This window comes from Hipposideros armiger, unplaced genomic scaffold (assembly GCF_001890085.2).
Source record: "Hipposideros armiger isolate ML-2016 unplaced genomic scaffold, ASM189008v1 scaffold_633, whole genome shotgun sequence".
Taxonomy (NCBI): domain Eukaryota; kingdom Metazoa; phylum Chordata; class Mammalia; order Chiroptera; family Hipposideridae; genus Hipposideros; species Hipposideros armiger.
Genome location: NW_017731983.1, coordinates 594,986 through 605,543, shown reverse-complemented (window position 1 = coordinate 605,543; position 10,558 = coordinate 594,986). Strand labels below are relative to the sequence as shown.

The window sequence follows — 10,558 nt, the reverse complement described above, 5'->3', positions numbered from 1 at the left end:
CAGACTGTGACATTAGTCCACACTCCTGTCACGTCACACGCTCCTGGGTTGGGTTCCAGCTTCGCCGCTTTATCACATCCTTGAACAAGGGGTGCTGAAGATTTCTGATCCATCTCTAGTCAACAGGCAGGATTCACGGAAGAAAATTGCATTTTTTGAACACTTGAGGGTTTTCAGGATTTCTCTTCCTCTGTGGATGTGGCCGGTCCAGGAAACAAAACGAAACAATCAGATCAGCCCAGCTCACCCCATCGGAACCTTAGTTTTATCTTTTTTGAAAGAGGAATAATAAATGTTTTCTCACAGGGCTGTTGTCACATGTACAATTATGTGTGTGAAGATCTTCACAGAGTGCAAAACTCTCAGTTGTTTTTTCCCACAAACTTTGGGCTTTTTTAAAAAGATTTTTATTGGAGAATTGGGGGCTGAGCAGTGTTGGGGAAGGGGAACATTGTGTTTTTCCAGGACCCATCAGCTCCAAGTCAAGTTGTCCTTCAATCTTAGTTGTGGAGGCCGCAAGCTCAGCTCTAAGTCCAGTCACCGCTTTCAATCTAGTTGTGAGGGTGGAGGTGGGGGGTGGGGGTGCGTAGTCCACCATCCTATGCGGGAGTCGAACTGGCAACCTTGTTGAACACTAAGCAATTGGGTCGCCTGTTGGCAATTGTGGCTGCTCAGCTCAAGGTGCCGTGTTCAATCTTAGTTGCAGGGGGGTGCAGTACACCACCCCATATGGGTGTTGAACCCGCAACTTTGCTGCTAAGATCACGCGCCCTCAGCAGCTCAGCAGCAGCTCAGCTTGGGCACAGCTCACTGCCCCATGTGGGAATCGAACCGGTGACCCTATTGCTCAGAGCTCATACTCTTAACTGAGCGACTCAGCTGACCCCAAAGTTTGGGCTTTTTAAGAATTTGTTTAAAATTTTAAAAACTGTGATAAGATACGTAACAAAATTTACCAGCTTAACCATTTATAAGTGTACAGTCAGGGACATTCAGTTCATTCACGTTATTGTGGAATTATCCAGCCACCCATCCGCCGAACTCTGATTGCAAAACTGGAACTCGGTCCCCATAAGACAGCTCCCCACTCCCCTCCTCTCAGCCCCTGACAGCCACCCTCCTGCTTTCTGTCTCTATGAACCTGACTATTCTAGCTACCTCATATAAGTGGAATCATCCAGAATTGGTCTTTTTGCCACTGGATTATTATGTCCTCAAGGTTCATCCACGTGGTAGCATGTGTCAGAATTCCCTGTTTCATGTGAATGGTATCCGGTGTGTGTATATATAACAGTTTCCTTGTCCATTCATCCACTGATGGACGCTTAGGGTGCTTTCACATTTTGGCTCTCATCAGTAATCCTGCTGGGAACACGGCTGTACAGATACCTCCTCCAGACGCTGCTCTCAGTGCTTTTGAGAATACACCCAGAAGTGAAACTGCTGAATCATGGTCATTCTGTATTTGATTTTTTGAGGAACTGCCATGCTGTTTTCCACAGTGTCATATTTCTAAGGCCATACTTGAGCACAACAGGACGCCAGACAAGAATCTCCTGGGTCTCCTGACTGCCTGGGGGAGAGAGGTAGTCCTCCCCGCACCCCCATGCCTGAGAGCTGTCTGGGGGCGTGGCTCTCACAGTCCCCTCCTCACCCCTACCCGACACTCCTCACCCCTCCTGGTTTGGGCCCCGCTGGACTCGAGGCTGCTTCCTCTCTCTGGGCTGAAGCTTATGAGCAGCATCCTTAGTCCTTAGCAGAGAGCCTTTCAACTTAAAATCATCAATCTGGATAAATTACTCAATTACCTGTTTTAAATTGGAATCCAAAATCTGCTAACTCTGAAAATGTGTCCAAATCTCTTAACCATTATACAGTCATTAAAATTAGTATTTGCCTGGACCTCAACATAAAAACCTTAAGATATGGGTTTGACTTTATTTGTCATCTTTATACTTAGTCCTCACCCTTCCTCAATTTGACAATTGTTACTCAGGGCCCGATTTTATGACCCGCAGAAAGGCACATAGGTTTGTCCACTGGATGATGCTGACAGCCTGTAGTGAGTGGCCGGGACCTGTGGCCACTTCCCCTGAGGTCACCAGGTGCTGTCAGCGTGAAGCGCAGTGCCCAGGGCTCTGCAGCCTGAGACGCCTGTCTCTGCTGCCACTCTGGTGACTGCACAGGTCCCCTTAGTTACGTGCTCACTTTGAAGCTCCCTACCCACTCCCACCGTCCCTGTAACAAGGGCCAGCAACAGGGAGGTGGGTCCCTGTATGAACACAAAGCTCATACTGTCCAGCTGTCTGAGCCAAGCACACCTCCCCAGGGGTTGGAGAGACTGGGTGGGGCTGGGAGGCTGGCTGTGTGCCTCTGGCTGGTGACACCTCCAGTCTCCACCAGGTGATGCTGGTGGCACATGCCAGACACCTTTCTAAGGCATTTTGGGGTTCCTTTCCCACTGAGTTGGGAGCGCCTTCAGGGTGGGCGGAAATGGCTTATTGACAGAAGGCTTTGGCTGAGACCCCCGACTCTGGAGCTATAGTCATTGTAGGGGGCCCTTCTTGTGCTGTTGGGGGTCAAGTTGAGCCCATTTAATAGTCACTAGATCTTTTGGGTCTCTAAATGGGGCTTATGTCCCTGGAGTCGAGATGCCTCATTCTCTCCTCAGTTTGATGCTGTAGCCCCATCCTGGTCACTTCACCGTGACACTGGACATCGAATCAATGGGTGTCCGTCTGGAGTCATTCAGCGTTCTCATCAGAGGAGCCTTAGGTACTCTCTAAACAGGGACTAGCCTGGGTGCGTGCTGGCAGTGTGTTTGTGTTATGTAGACGATAGAAAATGGAGGAGGAGGAGGCGTGGGAGAGGGTCCATAGTGCCTAGAAAAAGCCCATAACTAGCTTTGATTAACTGCCTCCACCACGTATCTGTTTTTGCAACAACGGATGACAAGAGGTGGTCTGGAGCAAGACAAGGATATGAACGAACAGACCCCCACCCATCCTAGGGGGTCACACCCTCCAGTGGAAGACCATGCACCACCTTTTTCTGCCAAATCTATATGTAACTCCCTCACCCCACCCAGCAAACTAAGTTCTCAGGACAAGGGGACCAGGGGCCGATGCCTCTCTCGCTCACCTCAGCAAGGCTCTTCCCTGTCTCTCAGTCTCTTCCCTGAGAACATATCACTAAGAAACCCTGCTTGCGTACTAATCAGTTTGCTGATCTTTGATTGTTCACTGCGTTTGCAAGAAGAAGAGAGCCTCCCACACGAGAGCCTCCCACACATTTGTGTGATCATGAGCTTATCAGAAGTGGGGCCTTTGCTTTCACTTTTGTGTCCCGGATATTATGGGCCACGTGTGTCTGGTCATCGTGCAGACACACAGCAAGTGACTGCATCTGCAGAGCTGAGAACAACTGGGTCTTGTTCCAAATCAGCCAGGGGAAGACTCCTTGGTAAGAGGGGGTGGATAGGAGCCCCCCACTCATCTTCTCATCCTCACAACAACCCTCTAGGAAGAGGGATATTCTCCCAATTTTATAGACGCAGGAAACTGCAGCTCAGAGAGGTTGGGCAAGGGGCCCGAGGGCCCCCATTAAGCAGTGGCAGAGCCAGGCTCTAACCCAGGTTTGTCTGACTGGTTCCTCCCTCCCACTGCGGCCCTAAACAGTGGAGGGGGAGGGGGAACCTCTACATGGCTTAGCTCAGGTTCGGGGCTACCTGAGACAGGAGCTGGTGACCCTAGAACGAAGGTGGGTGTTGGAGTGATTTGGAGGAAGCAGAACAGGTGGAGGCGGGCAGGTGAGGTCAGAGCCTCTGCTGCTTGTGTCCTGGCTGCCTGGAGGCTGACCCCAGGGGGCTGCTGCTGAGGCCGAGGAGGACAAGGGATTTCTCTTGAGGTTGGAGGAATCAAGAGACTGTTTCACCCACCCTGTGTCTGAGTGGCAGGCCCTGTGGGAAACCGAGGCCCTAAGAGGGGAGTGACTTGCCCCAGGTGCCATGATAGGAGACACGCAGGAAGATGGCCGGGTTTAGCGTCCCTGCCCTCCCTGGCCCTCAGTTCAGGCCAGGAGGTGGGGGGTGGAGAAATAAAAGGTGGTTTCTGATGATACAAGTAAAGGGTTAATGGGAGTAGGCTTGTGAGCTGGCAGGATGGGACAGGCAAAGAATTAACAGGAGCAAGCTTGTGGGCTTACAGGAATGAGCTTAAACATTAACTGCTTGGTTCTGACTCCCCTGGCTAGCACTGCACCTGCAGGCTGACAAGCACCTTACGTCCATCATAGGAGGGAACAGAACAGTTCCCAATCGCAGCAGCAACCCCCTGCAAGCTGACATCCATCATAGATAGGAACACGACAGTTCCCAGGAGAAGACAATTGTAACGGCAGCCCCCCTGCAAGCTGACAAGCACCCTGCATCCTGCTTGGAAAAATATAAAACCCTAGCTCATCGGTGCAGGTGTCCCCCATCGAACTCTGCCCTGGCAAACTTCTGCCAGTTCCAAACAGAACTCACTCTCTCCCTCTTTGACTTTCAATAAATCTTTTCTCTGAATACCCTTGTAGAGTCTCACAAATCCTTTTACATTCTGCGAACCACCAGGGGTTAATTCTATACCAAGACATTTCAGTGCAGAAATCCAGGAGATCAACTCTACCTCCCCATCTCTGGGAGCATAACTCTACTTCCTCTCCCGCTGGGGGTTTCCCTGGGTGACTCCAGAACCTCTCCCCGATCCCGTCCCTTGAGGGTTGGAAATGGACGCTTCCAGGCTGGGGTTACTCTCAGGTGGATTTGAGAGTCCAACCTCTCTGTGGGTTGCAGAACCCCATTGCCAGACCTGGTGTTAGGCTCCTTTTTATTTCTCGGGGGACAGGCGAGTCACCTTGGCCACACTCATAGCGGGCACGGGAGGGACACATAAGTGCCTCTAGGACATCCGCCACTTTAAAGAAGTGTCCCGTGACGGGATGACCTGGTGGCAGTCCAGCACTCTAGCACTAGGTTCTGCCAGGTACAAGTCAAAGACCTGCTCATTGGACAGGCACACAAGTCAAAGACACACAGTCTCCCTCCCCGCTGGCCACTCCTATAGTTCTTTTCGTGACTCGCTCCCCATTCTTCTTTTGCTTATTTGGATCTCTGTCGTCGTCTCCACGGGTCAACGGGTCTTTGGTCGGTAAGTGATACACCTGAGACGTCCATGGGGCACCGGGAATTCCACGGGCAGAGTCCACAACCCTTGCTTGACCTTAGGTGTGGCGGGGATGCCCTCACAGCTAATGGTCATTGCTTTGCTCTGTTTCCCCGGGGTACGTGGCAATGAGCACACTAATTCCGTAACTCCCAGGTCAGAGACTTGTTCGGAGGATCATGGGGGACACCCCTCGATCTCCTAGCCCAACTATCACGAGACCGCCATCCCTAGCACCATAGGCGGCGCCTCCTCTGTCCCTCTAGACTCCCCTCTTGGCTGTCTTCTCAAAAATTGGACAAGATTCTACCTCTCCTCTCAAAAAGAAAGCTTAAGCTGCTGCTGCCACAACCTGAGGCTGAGGTAACGAAAGAACAAAGGGGCACTTTTAAAAAGAAACACAAGTGGCTAATCTCTCAAGCAAAAACCTCCACCGTTTTGTTCCAGCCTCTTTGAAACTGTTCTATTAGGGACAGTTAAAAGATCCCAGGTCCCTCCTAGATCTCCTCAAAACCCACCTCCTACCCTTCCTACCTCTCCTTCCTCAAACCCCTCCCCGCCTTCCACCACTTCTCCAGCTCCCCCTCCCTGTTCTAACCCAGCTCCCTGTCCTGCAGGCACCATGCGTAGTGGAGCTCATTTTAGACAGACTCCATGCTGCCTCTCCAGGAGGTTGCAAACGGAGGGGCCAGTACAGTTAGGGGTTCATGTCCCTTTCCCATGGCAGATCTAGCTCAAATAGAAACACAATTAAGAAACTATTCTGAGGATCCTTCTAAGTTCTTTAAGGAATTCCAGGGGATAACTATGGCCTTTGATCTTACTTGGCAAGACATTCACATCATTTTAACCATCTGCTGCTCCTTAAGAGAAGAACCGTATCTGGGCTCTTGCCCAAAGATACGCAGACAACCTAGCTGCTCGGAACCCAGGACAATATAGGGTTGGGGTCAAAGCTATTCCCAATCATGATCCTGATTGGAATTTCAAGCTGGCCAACAGGGCCGAAATAGACAAGATCATATGGTCACCTGTTTTATTGAGGGCATGAAAAAAAGACATTATTAAACTAGTAAACTATGAGAAACTGAGGAAAATTACTCAAGGACCAGATAAAAACCTGGCCCTCTTTTAATCCCACTTGGCTGACACCCTCCAAAAATATACTAACTTAGATCCTTCTAGCCCCACCAGTATCACTATCCTTGCCTTGCATTGTATTGGACAATCAGCTCCAGATATCAGAAGGAAGCATCAGAAATTGGAGCTGGGTCCTCAGACTCTGCTCTCAGTCCTCCTAGACAGCCTTTAAGGTCTTTACTAACAGGGACAAGGCAGAAAGGGAGTCTAGGATACGGAGGGATAAGGGAAAAGATCAGAGAAGGGCTCAATGAATGGCTGCTGCCCTTGCCAGCGCCCCGCCCTCACAGCCTTACCTGGGTTCGGGCCCACGAGGAGGGAGGCCACCAAAGACGGGCCCAAACACCTGCTACAACTGTCATCAGGAAGGACGTTGGAGTAAGGCTTGTCCAAGAGGGCGCCCCCTGGCTCATGTTCTCTTTGCAAAAAGGAAGGACACTGGAAGAAGGACTGTGCCCTCTCCGCTCAAGGAGGGAAGCCATCCCGACTCCTAAAAGGCCAAAAGGACGTCTCCTCCAACCAGCTGCCAATGTCGGTCATTGCTGACTACGAGCCAGGCGACTGCCACCTCGACTGACGGGCCCGGGATTCATCCAGGCCCCCTCTGCAACACCACAGAGGCCGAGCCCAGGGTAACGCTTGACGTGGCAGGTAAGAATGTGATCTTTCTTCTTGATACGGGAGCCACATTCTCTGCTCTAATTCATCACCCTGGCCCGACACTTCCCTCCAGCCTCCTCCTAACAGGTATTGAAGGCAATCCCACCACCTGCAGATGGACCCTGCCTTTACCTTGTCGCTTTGGGTCCCTTGCTTTTACACATAGCTTTCTAATTAGGCCTCAGTGCCCTATACCCCTTTTAGGGTGAGATATTATACAGAAACTACAAGCTTCCCTCCACATCTCTCCTAACCCTACTCCAATAGCTGCTCTGCAGCCTATTTTCGCTTCTCAAGCATTTAACCCTAACATGTCTGCAATTCCTCCCTGGATCAGAAAACAGGTCAACCCCATTGTCTGGGATCAGGGCACTCCCGGCAGAGCGTTTCGTCTAACTCCAGTACAGATTAGGCTGAAGGACCCTACCTACTTTCCTGTAGGCCCCAATACCCCATTAAGAGGGAGGCTCTACTTGGGCTTCAGCTAACTGTCAACAGGACCCTCAAGCATGGGCTTTTAATTCCCTGCAATTCTCCCTGAAATACACCCATTTTACTGGTCAAAAAGCCATCTGGGCAATATCGGTTAGTTCAAGACTTAAGGATTATTAATGAAGCAGTAGTTCCAGTTCACCCTTTAGTCCTTAACCCTTATACCCTACTGGGACTAACTCCCCCAGGGACTGAATGGTTCACTGGGCTGGGCTTAAAGGATGCCTCTTTTGTATTCCGCTAGACCCTCAATCTCATTTTTTTTTATTATTAAAGAGTTTACAGGGAAATTGGGGGGAGAGGAACAGCGTTGGGGAATCGGGAAAGGGGAACAGACAAGTGGCTGTCCTTTTGTTCTTCAGTCTAGTTGTGGAGGACGTCGCTTCACTGACCCATGTTGGTATTATCATTGTGCTCTTCCCGGGTGACGCAGTCACTCGCTGGCCATTGGATGGTTGCTCACAGTGGCTCATGGCAGCTCATGCTGGCTGCCAGCCACTCACAGTAGCTCACAGCAGCCCACTGCAGTAGGGGCTGCAGTCTACGCCTTCGCCAGTGACTCACATCAGCCCAACTCTGGGTTGAGCTGTTGTTCACCATCTTAGCTGTAGAGGGCGCAGCATCACTGGCCCATGTGGGAACTGAACCGGCGGCCCTGCTACTCAGAACTGGCATCCCAAGCCAACTCTTAACCAATGCACCACTTGGCCAGCCCTCAATATCCATTTTTATTTGCTTTCACCTGGACAGACCTGCACATTCAGGTCTGCAGCCAATATATTTGGCTTCTGAGACAGTCCTCACCTTTTTGGCCAAGCTCTAACTGGAGACTTGAGGGACCTTTCCCTCCCTGAGGCTATGTTTCTTTCCCTTCAATATGTTAATAACCTCCTTATTTGTAGCCCGGAAAGAAAAGTTCAGATCAGCATACAGAAACAACTTTAAATTTTCTAGCAGAACAGTCCTACTGAATATCAGCCCCAAAGGCTCAGATTTCCCAACAGCAAGTGACTTACTTGGGAGAACAAGCCTCTAGACTTAGGGAAAAGGTGGCCTGGGGATGCACGGCCTGGACTGGCACTTGGTCTTGGGCCTCCTGGCTTCTGCCTCTCACAGGCCCTCTTGTTTCTTTTCTCCTAATTCTAATCTTTGGCCCCTGCATCCTTAATCTACTAACAAAGTTTATTTCCCCTTGCTTACAGACATTTAAACACCAACTCCTCCTCCACAACCAGATTATGCTCCTGCAAGACGTCCAGCCTGTCCCCACAAGAAACCCTGAAATTACCATCAGCCCCATAGACCAGAGTTCCAGCGCCCAGCCATCTAGTCCACTCCCTACATGACACTGCCTGGATTTTCCAAGGCCCAGTTGCTCTCCGTCCCCAACTGGCAATCTCTTAGGTAGGGACAGCTCTATGCCCCTACCCAGCTCTGAAACAGTTACGGAAGATGGACCCATTTCCCAATTTCCAAAGATTTTTCATTGCCGATTGGAGATGGGGGAATAATGAGACAAGTAAAGAGTTAATGGGAGTGGGCTTGTGAGCTGGCAAGATGGGACAGGCAAAGAGTTAACAGGAGCAAGTTTGTGGGCTCCAGGAGTGAGCTTAAACATTAACCACTTGGCTCTGAATCCCCTGGCCAGCACCACACCTACAAGCTGATAAGCACCTTATAGCCATCATAGGTAGGAACAGAACAGTTCCGAATCTCAATGGTAACCTTCTGCACACTAACAAACACCCATTATAGGTGGGAACAGAACAGTTCCCAATCGCAGCAGCAACCCCCTGCAAGCTGACATCCATCACAGATGGGAACAGGACAGATCCCAGGAGAAGACAATTGTAATGGCAGCCCCCCTGAAAGCTGACAAGCACCCTACATCCTGCTTGGAAAAACATAATCCCAGCATTCCTTGTCATCGGGGCAGCTGTCCCCCATCAGACTCTGCCCTGGAAAACTTCTGCCAGTTCCAAACAGAACTCACTCTCTTCCTCTTTGACTTTCCATAAATCTTTTCTCTGGATACTTTTGTAGAGTCTCCTAAATGCTTTTACATTCTGCGAACCACCAGGGGTTAATTCTACACCAAGACAGTCTCCTGTCCTGATTCAGAAAGATGGCCCAGAGGTAGGGACTGAGAAGGACAAATCACAGGACATTTGCTACATGATCTCAGCCTCGTCATCTTAAAATAAACACCAAACTGTAGTCGTGAGTGCAATTGCAGGAGTGTGGCTTACATCTGTGTGTGTACCCAGACAGAGAAACACCTGGATATGTCTGAATTATTAAAACCGCGTTTCTCCCCTTAAATACCAGCGTCAGAAAGTGTTGGCCTCCACTCTGCCCTCCAAGAGCTGTGTGACGCTGGGCAAGTGACAACCCTAGGAACTATTTGCTCCTTCCTCTTACCCATCTTTTAAAAATTGGTTTCAATCTTTTCATGTCGATTTGTAGACTTGGGTACTGTGGCTACTCGGACACCTTTGTCACAGGACGTGCTGCCCGTGGTAGCTCCTGGCGGCTCCGTGAACTCTGACTTGGTTTATGGCGCTCTTTGCAGTATTTCATTTTAAGAGGTCAAATCAATCCAACTTTTCCTTTATGGCTTCTAGGATTTGTGTCTTGATTAGAAATATTTCGTCAGCTCAACATTTGTGTTATCATTTGTTCTATTCTGTTTCTTGTTTGTTTGTTTTTCATGTTCACAGTTGGATCCCTTAGGGATTGATGGATAAATTTTGGTTATTTCCTCTCCTCCCCCCCTCCTCCTTTTCGTCCCCCTCCTACCTAATGCAGGACATACCGTATTTAATGCGTACCCACAGCAGTAAAAAGGAAATGACGTTTTGTGTGCCTTCAAAGGAGCCGTCATGAACACGAGTGGGAGTGGGCTGGGTGGGGGCCAGAGCTCCAGCCCTGGGCCCCGCCACCCGGGGGGAGGGGAGGTTTGGAAGATTGGGTTCAGGGCACCAGCGTCATTCGGATTTTAGCCAGGACCCATGTTTGTTCCCATTTCTCTCTTCCTCTTTCTCCTCATATAAAAATATTAT

At 50.1% G+C, this 10,558-nt stretch overlaps 1 long non-coding RNA gene across 2 annotated transcripts in view; it reads left to right on the top strand.

Annotated features, from left to right (window-relative positions):
* Positions 1-5,022: 5,022 nt before the first annotated feature.
* The window catches only part of LOC109372387 (uncharacterized), an 8,434-nt gene continuing 2,898 nt past the window's right edge, over positions 5,023-10,558 (top strand). Inside the window, exons 1-2 of one of the 2 annotated variants that reach the window (XR_002122039.1) lie at positions 5,023-5,189; positions 6,775-6,995. This is a non-coding gene — a long non-coding RNA (uncharacterized LOC109372387). The remainder of the gene's footprint in view (positions 5,190-6,774; positions 6,996-10,558) is intronic. The other variant, XR_002122038.1, reaches the window with a different exon arrangement.